At 48.1% G+C, this 16006-nt stretch overlaps 1 non-coding gene across 1 annotated transcript; it reads left to right on the top strand.

Moving 5' to 3' along the window:
• The first annotated feature begins 9220 nt into the window (after positions 1-9220).
• LOC123393151 lies at positions 9221-9327 on the top strand. Its single transcript, XR_006607886.1, has one exon. It is a non-coding gene; the product is annotated as a U6 spliceosomal RNA (small nuclear RNA).
• Positions 9328-16006: the final 6679 nt, after the last annotated feature.

The raw sequence follows: 16006 nt of genomic DNA, 5'->3' as shown, positions 1-16006 counted from the left end.
TTTTTTTTGTTGGATTGCTATATGCCAGGTACACTCTTCTAAGTACTTGGGTATATTTTCTCTCTCCATTTTTTTTAAGGAGTGGGGGAAGAGGAAGAGGGAGAGAGAGAACCTCAAGCAGACTCCACACCCAGTGCAGAGCCTAACACAGAGCTCGATCTCATAACTCTGAGATCACGACCTGAGCCAAAATCAAGAGTCAGACACTGAACAAACAAGCCACCCAGGTGCCCCATTTTCTCATTTAACCCTCAGAACAGTCCCATGCACTAAGTATTATGAATATTCCCATTTTACAGTGGGGTAAACTAAGGAACAGAGACGTTAAGGAACTTGCCTAAGGTCACACAGCTAAGGAGTGGACAGGAATTTTTTGATAAGCTGCTTGTGGTGAGAATGAGGAGGGAAGAGCTGCACTTCAGGGTAGTTTAAGCCCAAATGCTCCCAAAACTCTGTTCTAGGGAGAAAGGACCTGCTAGCTGAGCTACTCTGATTTTGTTGAGTAGGGGATGCAGGTTTGAGGCCAGAATGAGTTGTTCAATAATCGAAGGGAAGCTGATGCGTCATGGGTGCCCTCCTTCAGTTCCATCCCTCCAAAGAAATGTTGGGCAGATGCTTAAAGACCATGAGATTGAAGGAAGTGCTGAATAATTTAGCTTTCCCAGGTCCCTACAGGCTGAGGTTGGCCCTCACACCTGTGCCAGGTGACAGTCACCAAGACATGTCAAAGAGCAAGATGATGTTAAAAGAAACCAGCATTTAAGGAGTCTTTTGAAAATTCAAGGAGAGCTGTTGAAAATCCTTAAGGCCAGGTGTTGGGGGCAGGGGCTGCATCCTAAAGCAGTAGCTGACTGTGCCCTTGGCAATTCTCCTCCCCTCTGCAAGCGAGATAGTGGGGGAGGGACAAGTTGGAGAGTGACACTGGTCGATCATATTACCCCCATTCCAGGTTTGGTTGCTCAGCCCAGACAATAGGATTTCATAGAAGAACAAGATCAGAAACCTAGAGCAGGCTGGTAAGCCTTCCTGGATCAAGCCAAGGGGGTCTTGGCTACCTTACATAGAGACCCCATGATGAAGATGTGTTTTGGTCTATCCTCAGAGGTCAGTGGTGATGCTTGCACAGCAGGTGCATTTGCAGGATGCTTTCCTAGGTTGAATGCAAACACTGCTATATGCTTATATGATATCCAACCCCTCCCTCCATCCCTCAGCAGAACCCTCATTTGTCCAGGAAAGCAGTGGGTCTAGCTATAAATATTCCCCTTCTTCACCTTCCATGCAGCTGGGACAGCCATGTGGCTCATTCTGGCCAATGAGATAAAGATAAAAGTTCCTAGGGAAAGGTCTTTTTCCTTACATGAAATTACAGAGTGTCCTGTCCAGAAGGTTGGCCGGTTACCTTCAGTCTCTTCCTGCCTGGAATGGAGATGCGATTCCTGGAGGTAGAGCAGCCAACTTAGTGCCATGAGGACAATAGTCACATGCTAAAGATGGCAGAATGGCTGAGTCCTTGATGATTCCTTTGAGAAGCCACACTAGTCCCTAACTTCTTGAAAAATAATAATTTAAAAAACACTCTTATTTGGTGAAGCCCCTATATATTGGTTTTTGTTTTGTTACATGCAGCCAAATACATAATCAACACACCCAGATCTCATAAGGAATAATGTCCGTAACACTACCATCTATAGTGCACTGTGTGCCAGGCACTGAACAAAGTGCTCCAGACCCCTTGTTTCATTTCATCCTCACCATCCTACAAGCAGGGGGCTGTAACTGGCAGCATGTTACAGGAAGGGACATAAGGGCTCCGAGGAATTAAGAAACTTGCCCCAAGATGGCCCAGCTAGGGGAGCAGCAGGCTCAAGAATTGGACTCGAGGGGCGCCTGGGTGGCTCAGTGGGTTAAGCCTCTGCCTTCAGCCCGGGTCATGATCTCAGGGTCCTGGGATCGAGCCCTGCATTGGGCTTTCTGCTCGGCAGGGAGCCTGCTTCCCCCTCTCTCTCTGCCTGCCTCTCTGCCTACTTGTGATCTCTCTCTCTCTCTCTCTGTCAAATTAAAAAAAAAAAAAAGAATTGGACCCGAGTCTCTAATTTTCTGAAGTCTGTATTAATAGCTATAGTGGCTTAAAAATACGACCTCCAATCTTCCCATCAGGAGCTGGGGTCTACATCCTCTCTCCTTGTGTCTGGGCAGGCTTGTGACTGCTTCGAACTTGTGACTGTTGAACTTGGCAGAAGTGACTTTCGAAGTGACCTGGGACTTCTGAAGCTGGGTCATACAAGGTGATGCACTGGAACCCACTTTTGCTTGGCGCTCAGAGTTGCCATGTGACAAGTTCAAATGCCCTGAGAGCACCATGCCATGAGGAAGCCCAGGCCACATGGAGGGCTACACAAAGTTGCCTCTGATGGCTTGTACTCTTCTTCCCGTCCTCCCAGCCCAGGGGAGAGATATGTGAGGAAAGATGCTTTCATAGGACCCCAGCCCCAGCTGGTGGGTCTTCCCAGTTGAAGTGCAGTGCACTTCAGGAAGCAGAGACAGGCCTTTCCTGCTGTGCCCATTATGACGAATTCTGAATTACAGAATCCGTAAGCATAAGAAAATGGTTGTTTTAAGACACCAAGCTGTAGGGTAAATTGTCCCACAGCAATACTAGTTGTAACTGTAGCTCACCGCAGCGCCTTCCAAATATCTTCACATCTGAAAATACCCAAAGCCTGAAAGTACAGTCGATTTTTGATTATCTGCCGTAATTATATTCTGTAAAGTCACCGCAAAGACTGAATTAGCAGTTAACGGAATGACAGCTCCTAAGGGGGAAATACAGGGTGAGGATCCTTTGAGCCTCAGGTCATCATATTTTCATCAACTGATCAATACTTCCCCAGGTTTATGTGTGTTTCTGTTGAAGGACACCTTATTTAATATATACTTTTGATTCATTAACCTTGAATCCTGGATACCAGGTAACTCATGCCTGAGCAAAGCTTATTTAACATGTGTCTTTTCTTCCTAAGGCGCATTACAGCTTTCTGGAGCTTACGAACACTAGTCAGCGTTTTAGGACTATTACTGGGGACATTTTAGATAGCAAAATCTCCAACAAAAAGCCCATGGGTGTGTAAAGTGGGGCACTAAGTAGACCACAGAAACGGACCCCCGTTTACAACTATGAGAGTGGACAACAAGAAGACAGAAGGACAGCTTGACCCACCTCAGCTGGGAACGTGTATCCAGAGGCTCAGGGAAAGAATGGAAGCACTGGGAGTATTTGTTTGTGAATTACACATACATTTCGGTGAGTAGGCAGATTCCTTAATACAGAGTCTTTGAATAATAAGGGTTAACGGTATTATTTAATACGTTCAGGGCTTGCAATCCTGGTTAATAACCAGAGGAAGTGAGAGGCATGGAGCAGATAAAGGGGGCACCCCAAGTGCCTTGCTTTTGTCATTTGTGAAATGTGAGCGATGACTCCTACCCCATCCGGTTTGCGGAGGGAGGGAGTGATAGCAGTAACATCGGCTATTACTTATGGAGGGTTCCATGCTGAACACTTGACATGCCTGTTCTCATTAACTCCTCACCACAGTCCTTATGAGACAGATCCCACTATTAAGCCCATTTTACAGATGAGGAAACACAACCCCAGCCAGGTCAAGGGACTTTGCCCCACATTTTACAAACTTGACCAGATGAAGCTGGATCCCATTTCTGTCTGAGTCCCACGTGCATGTCCTTTCCCACACTGCTCCAGACTGCGCCAGAGCCCCTGTTTACAAGACACCTGGCACAGAGTGTGTTCAAAGTATGTGGAAATGCTTTGCTGATGACCCTAAACTAGGATCTGGGGCCTTTGAGGCAGTTCTGTAAAGGGAGAGGGGAGGCCGAGCCCTAGGCAGGGTGGGTGGGGGGCAGAGTAGGAGCCATGGGGAAGGAAGGAGCCTGTGTGGTAGCAAGGCAGGGCAAGGAGCTAGGAGGATCTTGAATCAGACCCCGTGCTCCCCTCCCACAGAGGGTTAAAGCAGCCCAGGCTCCTTCCGGCTGAGCGGAAATCAGATTTTGAGAGCTGAGCAGAGCTCCAGAGGGATGTTTTTCTTCTCCATTTGTCTGCTGTGGCTGGCCCATAAAATCTACCGGAACTCCATGCTGAACTGAGGAATTCCTGCTGAACGGCAACATGGAGAAAGCAGGCAGGGGGCGCGGGGGGGGGGAGCCCTTATCAGTGGCAGAGACCACTCCATCTTCAAGACTCCACCTCTGGGTCAGGGGATCCCCTCTGGAGGCCTCACAGGCTTTCAAGGAAGAAGGACATCCCTTCCCCCCAAGTGAACTTGGGAGGTAAGGAGTGAGTCCAGGCAGGGAGGGGTCTGGCCATGGCAGGTCAGTCAGTAGGGTACGGTTCAGATCTTCTCCTTCTACACTTGGTGAGGCTGGCCAAGTCTCTTCCCGTTTCCTCCTCGGAGAGCCCACGGGGCTGAAATGAGATGACCACCATCTGTAATTTCCTAGTCAGAGCTGACTGACAGTTTGAGGCTTTTTTCTATCTATCAGCTCCCTTGCATGCACTTCCTCCCCTGAAGGCAGAGCCATTATCACCACTCCGATTTTACAGTAAACTGAGGCACAGAGAGGTGAGGTGGCTAGCCCAATGTTGCTCACTCTGAAGGGGCAGGGCAGGCTTCAAATCCAGACAGCTGGTGCCAGAACCCATCTCTCAAGTGTTCGTCCTTCCGCCTCCCAACGGGAGTGACCCCAGTTCTCCATGTCCTCAGGTGCCCTCTCCCGTTTCTCTTGGTTGATCCCTCACTCTTTAAGACTCAGCTCACGCAATTTTTCCTCCAGGAAGCCTGTCCTGAGCAGCCAAGCCTGACTGGGTCTCCTCTCTGGCTGTACATGCCTGGAAGGTGACTGTTTTGGTTAGTGGGCTGTGAGCCCCCAGGTGACCAGAACCACTTCTAATCCTTCCCTGTGCCTCCTGCATCAGCCAACAAAGGAAACTTTGTATTTGCCTTGAAGATCCTATGTGCTGGGAACAGTTTTGGAATGTGGCCCCACTGAGAGGCAGGGTCCACGTGCCTTCCACTTGAGTCTGGGTGGACTTGGGACCGTGTTTATCCCGGGAGGTTGGCGGAAGTGATTCTCCGTGACTTCCAGTGCTGGGTCGTAACAGGTGGTGCAGCTTCACCTTGTCCCCCGGAACACCTGTTCTTGGAGCCCTGAGATCCTGTGAAAGAAGTCCAAGCACTCTGAGACCACCATCCTGTGAGGAAGCCCAGGCCACCCCAACAGGTCCCAGGTGATCCTAGTCCAGCAGTCTCCAGAGGATTCCTGTTCGTGGCTATTGATTCACATCTAACCTTGGAATCTTCCAACGGAGGCTCAGGACCCTGAGCCCTGAGTAGAGACCAGCCATCCCCACCACACTTGGTCTGAAGTCATGAGCATCGTAAAATGGTTGTTGCGTTAAGTTGCTGAGTTTTGAGGTAGTTTGTTACACAGTCACACTAACTGGAACACTACTACCACCCAGGGCAGACCACCTTCATTTCTTCCCAGGATTATTGCAGTGGTCTCCTCACAGGGCTTCTTGATCTCTCCGTCTCCTCGCATCTCAATCTCCTGGTTCCTCCACAGCGTGTCCTTTGACCCAGCAGTTAGAAAAGTCTTGCAATGCACAGATCAGACAATGTCCTTCTTCTGGACCAAATCTTCCCTTGGCTCCCAGTTCACTCTGAGTAAAAGCCAGATCCTTATGATGACCCACATAGGACCTGCCCTCCCAGCCACCCCATCACCCCTCTGTCCTCTCTCCCGCCCTCTCCTCTTACTGACGCCTCTCCAGCCACACTGGTCTCCTTGCTACTCTTCATACACCAGACACTCTGCCTCAGGACCCTTGCACTTGCTGTGGATGGAACACTCTTCCTCTTGGTATTGCCTGGTTCACTGCCTCATCTTGTTCCAGTTCCTGCTTGGATATCACCTTCTCAGTGCCCTGTTTAACCGCATGAGCCCTCCTCCTCACTCTCAAACCAGTTGCCTTGCTTTATTTTTTATTTTGCCATAGCCCTTATTACTGTCTAACACCCTGTATACTTTACTTAGTGTATTTATTATTTATTGTCCCTTCCCTGCTGCAGAGTAGCAACACTGCAGGGCAGGGATCACTGTTTATTCTCAAATGTAACCCCAAGTGCCTAAAATAGCACCTGACATTCAATGATGCTTTGCTGAATGAATGAGCTACAGGAGCCCAAATGTGGGGATGTCCAGGTGGGGAGGCAGATGGGAGTCAGGAAAAAGCAGGAGTGGAGAGGCTGGGTTGAGCCAGTGCACCAGGGCTGGAAGACATTCCATGGAAGTGACAGCTTGCTCACCACCAACCCCCACCCTCCTCCCCGGGAACCCTGAGAATGGGAGAGCAAGGGGGCAAGGCTTTGAAGATACAAACATGGGGCGTCTCCCTGGGCTTTCCTCCTGGGTCTTGTGTGCCTCCGGCACACAAGATCCAGTAAACAGGATCTCTGGGCAACTGCCTGAGAACACTGCCCACTGCCCCAGAGGCCTTGACTTGCTCCTTCCTGTGCTATAAATCGGGCCCCTTCCATCTGTGACATCCTGGATGCTGCTGGGGGAGGTAAGGCAGGGCAGATTTGTGGCAAAGAACTGTGTGTGACCCTGAGCAGCACACTGCACCTCAGTTTTCTTGTCAGCAAAATGGGAATGCTAGGAGGATGGATTTCAAGACATGACCATGAAGTTGAATGAGATAATGAATGAAAGTCCTTGGGAAATGGAGGTGTTCCATGGACCCATTAGGAGGTAAAGACACAAGAAACAAATCCTAGCTCAGTCTCATTGCCTGCAAAATGGGGTGAATGTGAGTCACTAATGTCCTAGGATTGTTGAGAGATTCAAAATGCAAATGAAATTCTTAGCATGCAGTAAACACGCAACAGTTGTTTGTTTTTATTAATGGTAATTATTCTAATAATGGTAGAGAATAAAATCTTCTTGAGAAGTCATCTGGGAGCCCAGGAGCCTCAGTTTACAGCCCAGAGGGAACTATGACCATGGACTCCACACAGCACAACTTTAGCCCTCTGTCTTTTGTGTGCATTTGGTTCTAGAGACTCTTTCCCATGGACAAGGTCACCTCCTCTCATTGCCCTCAGCAATCTATACCCATGAGCACACTTCTTCCCTAAAATATGCCACAAGAGTAACTAGCTTGCTTTGAAGCCAGCCTCAGAGTGGGTGTGTTGGGAGTTCAAATCCGGGCCCCACCACTCCCAGGCTATGGAAACTAAGACATGCTAATTGCTCTGTGCCTCAGTTTCCTTTTCTGAGAAAGGAGAATAATAATAGCTCCAGCCTCTTACAGTTGCCATGAGGGTTGTGTGAATTAAAATGTGTCCAGGGCCTGGTCGTGTGCCTGGCATTTAGCAAGTAGCTTGTGTATCATATGGAAGAATGTAACTATCTTTGTTCCACCAAAAGGTAAACTGAGGCTTAGCCAGGGGAAAGAACTTGGTTCAAGTTATCAGTTGTCATGTTTATTGTCCAGAGCTGGATTGGTTTCATTACACCAGTAGAAGCCTCATCCTGTGAACGTGAACTCACTGTGAGAGACCTCCTTTTTCCTCTTAGTGGGGTTTTTTTGTTGTTGTTGTTGGTTTTGTGGTTTTTGTTTTTTTGTGTTTTTGTTGTTGTTGTTGTTGTTATTGTTGTATGGAGTCCCTGCCAATAAGGTTAGACTAATGGATAAGGGGAAAAACTTAACATTGGGGAAATCTCATGCATAAACTTCTTTTCAGGAAGCTGGGGAAACACTTAGCTTTGAAGGCTCTTGAGCAGGAGAACCGTGAACTTGAAGGAGAGGAATCTGGCAGTGTGTTTGGTTTCATTTATGTTAACTGAGGTCTGGATATGGCTTGGGAGGTGGTTTGCAACCAAGCACAGTGACGGAATTCCACAAATATTCAAGATATATTTGTAGAGCCTAAATGAAAGCTGGTGTGGAGGATTTGCCGTGAGCAAATCCAACCAAATCCTTCTGCCCCAAGCTTATGGTCTGGAGAAGAGATGGACAATACACGAAGATACAGCTTGATCAATCACATGTTGGGGAAGGAGTGTTCAGAAGAAAGCCAAACAGAGTAGGGGGAAGACCCTGAGTGGGGAGAGGTGGTTTGCTTGGAGGCACAGATGGAGGGAGGATGAGCCCTGGGGACACAGAGGGAGAGAGCTTTTTAGATGGAGGGACACTGAGGTGGGAGCAGGCGCGTGGCAGGTTCAAACTCATGCCAGGAGCCCCAGGTGGGACAGAGAAGGGGAAGACAGGAGGAATAGGTGAGAGAGGTCCCACTGTCAGACACACAGGGCTTCAGAGCCTTCTTAGGAATGTTTTACTCTGGGGCACCTGGGTGGCTCAGTGGGTTAAAGCCTCTGCTTTCAGCTCAGGTCATGATCCCAGGGTCCCGGGATCGAGCCCCGAATCGAGCCCCGAATCGGGTTCTCTGCTCAGCAGGGAGCCTGCCTCCCCCTCTCTCTGTGCCTGCCTCTCTGCCTACTTGTGATTTCTGTCTGTCAAATAAACAAATCTTTAAAAAAAAAATGTTTTACTCTGAGTCATGCGGGAGATCATCGGAGGCTTCTGAACAGAGGAGGGACAGGCTCTGACTCAGGTGTTAAGGGGGGACAGTGACTAGTTCTGCTGTGGGGTGGGTAGAGGTGGGGAGGGGTGCTCAGACTCCCCACCCATCACAGAGAGATGGAGTTGCGAGGTGATTGAAGCTGGGCAGTGTCTGTCAAAGCTGCAAGTGCACATAGCCGTTCACCTAGCAAATCTGCATCTGGGGCTATATCCTACAGTTACATTTACGCATGTGTGAGATGACCCAGATACAGGGATGCTTCTTGCTGTGCAAAGAGAGAGCTGAACAGGCTGGATGGAGCCAAGTGTGGGTGGGGACATGGAGGTAGTGCTGCGGAAGTGGGGACAGAAGCAGCCATCTGGAGAGCAAGCTGTCACATTAAATATACATGGGAATGTATAAAAGATGACCACTGAGTCTCTGATCATCTTCCCAGCAACAGGTGAGTTCTATGCACAGACTCTCTGCCTCTGGGCTGCTCCGTGACCAGTACTATGGCAGAAGTGATGCTGTGACAGCTTTGAGGCCCAGATCTCAAAAGACTAGCAGTTTCTGTGCTCACTTCAGCAGCACATATGCTAAAATAGGAACGATCCAGAGAAGATTAGCATGGCCCTTGTGCAAGGATGACATGCAAATTTGTGAAGTGTTCCATATTAAAAAAAAAAAAAAAAGACTAGCAGCTTCTACTTCCTCTTTCTTGGAATGATCACTTGGAGGGAAGTCAGCTGCTATGAAGGAAATCCAGGCACCCCGAGACTGCCATGCTGGGAGGAAGTCTAGCTAGCTATAGAGAGGTGTCCTCTAGGATGAGACAGCATGAGAGGGAGTCAGAGATAGAGAGAGAGAGAGAGAAAGACCAGGTCCATCAAGGCTGCAGACATGAGTGAAGAAGCTGACTATCTTGGAAGGGAACCTCCACTCCCTGCTGTCTCGGCTGACCCCGCATGGTTCAGAGCCGAGTGACCCAGCCAAGCCCTTACTGAATTCCTGACCCAAAAAGTCTTGAATAAAACAAAGTGTTGTTTTAAGCTTCTAAGTTGAGGATAAGTGATTGTAGTGCAAAAGATAACCACCAGTTGTATTCCTGACTCTTGGTCCAGGTAAGATTCTCATGGCAATCCACACAAGGACACGCCAGTGTAGTGATGGTGTGGCAGCAGAGACTTAAAGACCAGCAAGGTGGGGCGCCTGGGTAGGTCAGTGGGTTAAGCTGCTGCCTTCAGCTCAGGTCATGATCCCAGGGTCCTGGGATCGAGCCCCACATCGGGCTCTCTGCTCAGCAGGGAGCCTGCTTCCTCTTCTCTCTCTGCCTGCCTCTCTGCCTACTTGTGATCTCTGTCTGTCAAATAAATAAATAAAATCTTAAAAAAAAAAAAAAAAAGACCAGCAAGGTGCCAGTTCCTGGGGTAGTAGAGGGGAAAACACATGACTGCAAACCAAGGAGTCCTAGTCAGTATCTAGACGCCATAAGTCAAGCCACAACCCAGACCAATATTAAGCAGAAATGAAGACCAGAGTGAAAATGAATTAAAATGCATATCCAGAAAGCAACAATAGCCATGCAAGCATACTGTGTTTTTTAGGAAGACTGACACAACAAGGAACACATGGGACCCATTAGAATAGGTCTATGGAGAAGCAGAAAATGAGAAGGGGAAATGGGACAAAAAAGAATATATAGAGAAAAATAAAACAAAGGAGAGGCATGTAGGGGTCAACAATGATAATCTGCTGTGAACTGAGGACCTTTTTTTTTTTTAACTCAATTCTGTACATTTGAAGCTTAAAAAGTGATAGCAGGTAAACAAAATGAATGTCCATAAAAGGAGGGTTGTTGAATAAATTACAGCTCATCCACATGACAGTATACTTATTAAGACATGAAAACAAATGTTGAAGTTTCCTATGTATGACTATGTAAGAATCTGCAAAGTATATTTGCATGGGGGCAGAAATGATATAAAAGGGTGTGTATAATAGGCTTCCATTAGGGAGGAATAAAATAAATATATGTATATATATAAAATAAATATATGTATTTGCATATATGTTTGTTTTTTTATTTTTTTAAGATTGTTTTATTTGAGAGGGAGAGAGCATGGGTAGGGGGAGGGCAGAGGTAGAGGGAGAGAATCTCAGGGAGACTCCCCGCTGAGTGTGGAGCCTGATGCAGGTCTTGATCTCATGATCCTGAGATCATGACCCAAGCAGAAACCAAGAATCAGACACTCAACCAACTGAGTCACCCAGGTGCCCCTGCTTATACATTTATAAACAAGTGGTATCTCTGTGTAAGAATATTCCAGAAACGAATCCAAGTGGATGCTTCTGGGGAAAGGAGCCAGGTATTGGGGGATAGGAAGGGTTGGGAGAACTTCAGAGGGCAACTACCCAGTCTGTCAGTGCTCGCTTTTGCAATCCAGTCACCAAGATGTGATAATTCAGATCCCATGGAGAGGCTGACGTGGAAAGGAACTGAGTCCCTCTCCTTTCTCCTGCCCTCTGCCCCTAGCCAACTGCTAGTATCAACCTGCCAGCTGTGCAGATGAGCTCCTCGGGCAGCAGATTCTCCAGCCCCAGTCAGGTCTTCAGATGAGGACAGCCACAGCTGACCTGTGAACGCAACCTAAGAACCAGAACTGCCCAGCTAAACCACTCCCAAATTCCTGACCCTCAGATACTATGAGACAGTGTGACTAAGATATGACTAAGAAATATCACTGTTCTAAAGCATCATGCTGCCGGGTTGTTACACGGGAGAGCTAGCTAATACAGAAGGGTCCTGCAGCCCTTCCCAATAGGAATCCCCCTCTCCACCCCAGAGAAACCACTATCCTGATTATTATTCCCCTGAATGTTCTAACTTTACTACATACATAGAAATCCTTACACAGGGTGCCTGGGTAGCTCAGTTGGTTAAGCCTCTGCCTTTGGCTCAGGTCATGATCTTAGAGTCCTGGGATCGAGCCCTGCATCGGGCTCTCTGCTCAGTGGGGAGCCTGCTTCCCCCCTCCTTCTGTGCCTCTCTGCCTACTTGTGATCTCTTTCTTTCTCTCAAATAAATAAATAAAATCTTTTAAAAGAAGAAATCCTTACACAATATAGAGAATTATGTTTCGTTCATAGAATGCTCATGATTTAATAGATACATTTGTCTTTATAATGTGTATCCTATCTTACTTTCTTTTTTCTTCCACAATATGCTTTGAAGATCTGTCTGTTGAGGCAGGCAGTTGTAGTTCTTTTTTGCTAATATAATATTCCATTATATTAATAACATATTATATCTTATAATATTATATTCCATTATATTAATAATATTATATCTTATAATATTATAATATAATATTCCATTATATTAATAAATACTACCATTTAGTAGGCAGATGTGGTGTGTAAGTGCTTGGCACACACAGTCAAATTTCATCCTCACTTCTGTGATAGCAACTGGACACCACGTATACCTACTAGATGTTAGCTAGGCCAGTGACCTCTATCTATACTTGAACTTTTTATTTTGAAACAATTTTGGACTTACAGAAAGGTTGCAAACTTAGTCCAAAGAACTCCTGTAAACCTTCACCCAGATTCCTCAAATGTTCACATTTTACTACCCTTGCTACATTTATATTCTGCTTACATTTCTGTCTGGCTAGGAGTAAATTGCAGACAGGATGCCTCTTCTAAATTATTCCATGTATATTTTCTAAACACAAGAACACTCTTTAATAAAACCACAGTACAGATACAAAAATCAGGACATTAACATTGTTGCAATACTATTGTCTACATTATAGGCTTAGTGAAATGTTGCCAATTGTTCTACTAATATCCTTCATAGCAAACAAACAGAAAACATTTTTCTTTTTTTTCTGATCCAGTATCCAATCCAGGATAGATGTTGCATTTAGGCTTTTTTTTTTTTTTTTAAAGTTTCCTTTTATCTGGAATAGTTCCTCAGGGCTTTCTGTTTGTTTGTTTTTGTTTGTGTGCGTGTGTGTTTTACTTTTATGAATTTGACATTTTTTTATATGCTCAGACCAGTTTTTTTTTTTTAAGATTTTATTTATTTATTTGACAGACAGACATCATAAGTAGGCAAAGAGGCAGGCAGAGAGAGAGAAGGAAGCAGGCTCCCCGCTGAGCAGAGAGCCCGATGCAGGGCTCGATTGCAGGACCCTGGGATCATGATCCTGAGCCGAAGGCAGAGGCTTTAACCCACTGAGCCACCCAAGCGCCCCAGACAAGTTGTTTTGTAATTGGTCTCCCTAGTTGGGTTTTTCTGTTATTTCCTTATGATTAGATTCAGATCAGTCACTTTGGGCTACAATGTCACAGCAGTGATGCTGTGGACTTTGCAGTGTGTCCTGTTGGGGGGGCCAAGATGTCAATTTAACCCCCTTGCTAGTGGTGTTCACCTTGATCACCTGATAAGGTGTTATCTGCCAGTTTTCTCCACTAAGAGGCTCTAGTTCTCTCTCTCTCTCTCTCTTTTTGAGGATTATTTATTTATTTATTTATTTGACCAACAGAGATCACAAGTAGGTAGAGAGGCAGGTGGGGGGGGCAGGCTCCCCGCTGAGCAGAGAGCCCAACATGGGGCTCGATCCCAGGACCCCAGGATCACGATGAGCCGAAGGCAGACGCTTAACCGACTGAGCCACCCAGGCACCCCTCTAGTTCTCTTTCTAATTAATAAATATCTGTGGTGGAGATACAATAAGACTCTGCAAATATTCTGCTTCTCTTCATACTTCCTACCCACATACTTCCTAGCAGGATGATATATTTTGCATTAAATGTAATTATTATTTGACCAAGAATCCATGAATATGGGCCAATAATTCAACAATATAAAGAAATGTAAGGCAAATCTCCCTCCTACTTTCTCCCCAGCCGCCCAAGTCCTTTCCCTGTGCCATTCCTATTGTTGCTATTTCTTGTGTCCTTCCAGATTGTTCCATGCACAGGGAGGCTGATACACACATGTTTCCTGTATCCTCTTTTAGAGCTCTATGCACATGGAAGGTGGGTGAATATACATATTTCTCTGCCTCTTGCTTTATTTCACTTAACATTTTGGAGGCCATTTTCTTTTGCTCATAAAGAGAGACCTCTTAGTGATTTTAGAACCTTATGTCCACCTGAGATGCGATCCCTGGATGTTCACAAATAAGGGAACTGAGGCCCAGAGTGGTGAAGGGCCAGGTCCCCAAAGTTAGAAGGCAAAACAGACTTGGAAGCCTGTCCAGGACCCCTGGATAAGAGGGTTGACAGGTCTCCCCATTGGGGAATCAGGCCTTCCAGGGGCTTGCCCCAACAAGATGCCAGACCCAAGCTCACATCTCTGTTCCCAGCTGGGCTTCTCCCCACTGCATCCCCAAACTCCGTGGTCCCCTTCTTAGCTCTTGTTAGGGACTTCCCTCCAGCTCCCTGCTGGGCCAGGCCTTGGGAGCCCCATTGATCCTCTGACAGCCCAAGACGGATCGTTGGGGAGTGTGTATTCAGGTGCAGGCTGAGCACATGGAGGCCAGATGAGAACAGAGTTGGGGGGGTCAGGGGCCCACTTGGGTGGGGGATAGAGGCCTGAGGAAGGGGAGGATAGAGGATCCCAGAGACACCTGCCTCATCTTCGCCTCCCCCACCATTCCCACCCTCCTTGGAACTTCGGCTCCCCCGACTCTGCCACCCACGCTCATGTGGGGTGGGGCTCCCCCATGCCCTCTCCTTTCCCTTGGCCTAGGAGATCTGGGGTGTAGCAGAGAGAAGTTAAGATATAAAATGTACCCTGCTTAGTCCAACGGCAGCCCAGACCCTCCTGTGAGAGTCAGGCAGATGGTATTTCTTCTTGAGCCTCAATTTCCCTGGGGCGATGAGGAGGAAACAGGCTTCCCAGAGGTCTAGCAGGCAGTGGGACAGGGCCAGTATATCTCTCCATGGCCCTTCAGTGGCCTCTTAACCCTCGCATTGCTCAGTCCCTCTCTAGTATGGAGGCCCTATCCATCTTCCCTGACTTTCCCCACCCCAGAAGGAACCCAGCACTTGGGGTCAGGCTTCTTGACCCAATAGGGTTTCTGGAATGGGGTTCCTGGAGCTTCTGGGTTCCACTCTAGATGAGCCCTGTCACAGCCCCGGGCTGGTCTCTGCTCCTGGTCCTGGGATGATGGGTGCTCCCTCCCTAGCCGGGTGGCCCCTGAGCTCTGCCTGTTTGTTCTCCTTTCTCTTTTGCAGAAATCTCCCCCACACCCCTACCATGGCCTCTTCAGCGCAGTGTGGTCCCCAGAATGGGAAGTTGGCTTAGATGCCCCGGGACCCCTGAACAGCCTTTAGATGGCATGTGCATCTCAAGTGGGGTTTCCCAAGGATTGTGTGGTGTGCAAGGGGGTCGGGGGCTGTGGACACATGGGGGCTCGGAGAGAGGGGAGGGAGGGTAGAGAAGTAGGGCTCAGTGAGGGAAGAGGACCTTCAGAGGAGATGTGACAGAGAGAAGAATGAGGTTCAGGGAAACAGACAGGGGACTTGGTGAAGGTGACAGGGTCTCAGAGGGAGGCTGGGGGCGCAGAAAAGGAACTAGCAGAGCAGAGGGAGGGTGGGGTTCAGATCAAGGGCTGCACACTCAGCGGGGGGAATGGGGACAAGGTTGGGGTCTAAAGGCTCAGATAGCAGAACGGGGCACAGAGAGAAGGACTGCACACAGTCCACGGTAGCCCGGGGTGGAGGAGGAGGCTATTACGTGGGGGGTGGTCCGGAACAGAGCCCCGGGAGCAGCCCAGGCCAGCAGCTCCTTCCCAGCAGACAGACCCTGAGCTGATGGTCCTTAAGGAGCAGCTGGGCACAGTTTGCTGGAATTCACAGCCATGGCCCGTGTGTCAGCACCCTGCAGGGTGCTAAGCCTTCTGGAGGGTGCCATTCAGGGAGCCAAGGTAGATTGCTGGAAGTGCTGCCCTGGCCTTGTGCTGGGCCAGAGAAGGTGTTGGTTTGCCTTCCCTGCAAATGAGATTATTGGAGGGCAGTATGGACTGGAGGCGGGGGGGGGGGGGGGGCTGGCGTCAATGATTCCAACACCAGGGGTGTGGGTTCTGGGGAGGGGACGGGGACAGGGCAAGTCCTGGGACATGCCATTGGGGCTCCTCGGAGGGAATGGCTAGCTGCGCGTTGCAGAAACAAGGGATAGGCCGGAGGGATAGTTTGTTATTCAATGTCACACAATACAACACAGACACTCATTGCGTATGTCTGTGCTAGATCCTGTCCACGCATGTTACTGAATCCTCACTACCAACCCCACAAGGTGATTACTCTTATTAACCCCATTTTACAGAAGAGGAGATGGAAGT

This window comes from Mustela putorius, unplaced genomic scaffold (genome assembly GCF_011764305.1).
Source record: "Mustela putorius furo isolate JIRA1106 unplaced genomic scaffold, ASM1176430v1.1 tig00000743_pilon_pilon_pilon, whole genome shotgun sequence".
Lineage (NCBI taxonomy): Eukaryota > Metazoa > Chordata > Mammalia > Carnivora > Mustelidae > Mustela > Mustela putorius.
Note: the sequence above shows the minus strand (reverse complement) of the source record. Positions and strands in the feature narration are given on the sequence as shown.